At 34.4% G+C, this 1,854-nt stretch overlaps 1 non-coding gene across 1 annotated transcript; it reads right to left on the reverse strand.

Annotated features, from left to right (window-relative positions):
- Window positions 1-1,138: 1,138 nt before the first annotated feature.
- On the reverse strand, window positions 1,139-1,245 carry LOC119506614. The gene has a single exon (XR_005211027.1). It is a non-coding gene; the product is annotated as a U6 spliceosomal RNA (small nuclear RNA).
- Between the last annotated feature and the right edge of the window lie 609 nt (window positions 1,246-1,854).

Consider the following 1,854-nt stretch of genomic DNA (forward strand, 5'->3'; position numbering starts at 1 on the left):
CTTCCTTCGTCAGTCTTAGCTAAGAGTTTGTCATTTTATGATCTTCTCAAAGAAGATTTCTGATTTTATTGATTCTTTTTTTTTAGTTCTCTGTTTCACTTATTTCCACTGTAATCTTTTTAATTTCTTGCCTTCTGTTTACTTTCAAATTAGTTTGCTGTTCTCTCTTTAATTTCTCCAAGTGTTTGGTTAAGCCTGTGATTTTACCTCTTTCCTCCTTTTTAACATAGGTGTTTAGGGTTATAAAATTTCCTCTCAGCACTGCCTTCTCTGCATCCCATAATTTTTGATATGTTTTAATTTCATTTTCATTCTCTTGAGGTATTTACTGATTTCCCTTGTAATTTTCTTCTTTGATCCACTGATTATTTAAGAGTGTGTTGTTTAACCTCCATGTATTTGTGAATTTTCCAGTTCTCCAGCTTTTATTGATTTACAGTTTCATTCCATTATGATCAGAGAAAGTGCTTTGCATAATTACAATCTTTTTAAATTTATTAAGACCTGTTGTATGCCCCCACATGTGTTCTATCCTGGAGAATGTTCCTTGAGCACTTGAGAAGAATGTGTATCCTGCTGCTTTGTGGTGCAATCTTCTATATATGTCTGTTATGTCTAGTTCATTTATCACATTGTTTAGGTTCTCTGTATGCTTATTGATCTTCTGTTCAGACATTCTATCTATTGAAGAGAGTGATATTGTTGTAGAGCCATCTAATTATCCATTTAGTTTTGCCAGTGTATGCCTCATGTACTTTATGGCACCTGGATTAGATGCATAATTATTTATCCATTAACTTTCAATGGTATTACTGCAAAAGTATATGTAAAAGTAGTCCTTACTTTGACCATGTTTTCCTTTGAATTTTATTTGTCAGATCTATTTTTTCTCTTTTTTTATCCTTTATCCTTATTAATATTGTTCATTTCTATATTCTCTTCCAAGCCTCTCTCTTTTGTTGTTTTGTTTTTTTCAGTGAGAAGAATTCCCTTTAGTATTTGTTTAAGGGCAGGTCTCTTGTTAACAAACTCTCTCAAATTGTGTTTATCTGTGAATATCATAAACTCCCCCTCATTTTTGAAGGTCATCTCTGCTGGATAAAGGATTTGGATGAAAATTTTTCCCTTTCAGTATTTTAAAAATGTGGAATACTACACAAATTTGCATGCCATCCTTGCTTAAGGGCCATGCTTGTCTTCTCTGTATCATTCCCATTTTAGTATCTGTGCTGCAGAAGGGAGAAATCTCCCTCATTTTTGAAGGACAATTTTGCCAAATACAGAATATTTGGCTGGATGTTTTCCTCTTTCAGTATGTTAAATATATCATACCACTGCCTTCTTGCCTCCATGGTTCCTGTTGAGAAATTGGTTCTTAGTCTTACTGGGCATCCCTTGTATTGATGAATGCTTTTTCACTTGCTGCTTTCAGAATTCTCTCCTTATCTTTGTGATCTCACCTTCTGATTAGTATGTGTCTGAATGTCGGTCTATTAGGATTTATTCTGTTTGGAGTACCTTGGGCTTCTTGGTCATGTATGTTTATGTCCATCATACGAGTTGGTGAATTTTCAACCATTATTTCCTCAAATATTCTTTCTGTCCCTTTTCCCTTCCGTTCTCCTTCTGGGACACCCATGATGCATTTGTTTGTGCACTTTTTTTTCTGTGATTCAAATCCCTGAGATCCTGCTCAAAATTTCTCATTCTTTTCTCTATCTGTTCTTCTGCCTGAAGATTTCAATTTTCCAGTCTTCTAGCTCACTGATTCTTAATTCTGCCTGTTCAAATCTGCTGTTGTATGCCTCTAGTGTATTTTTAATGTCTTCTGTTGTGTCGTTCATTCCTATGATT

Source organism: Choloepus didactylus, chromosome 11 (genome assembly GCF_015220235.1).
Source record: "Choloepus didactylus isolate mChoDid1 chromosome 11, mChoDid1.pri, whole genome shotgun sequence".
In the NCBI taxonomy this organism is placed as follows: Eukaryota; Metazoa; Chordata; class Mammalia; order Pilosa; family Megalonychidae; genus Choloepus; species Choloepus didactylus.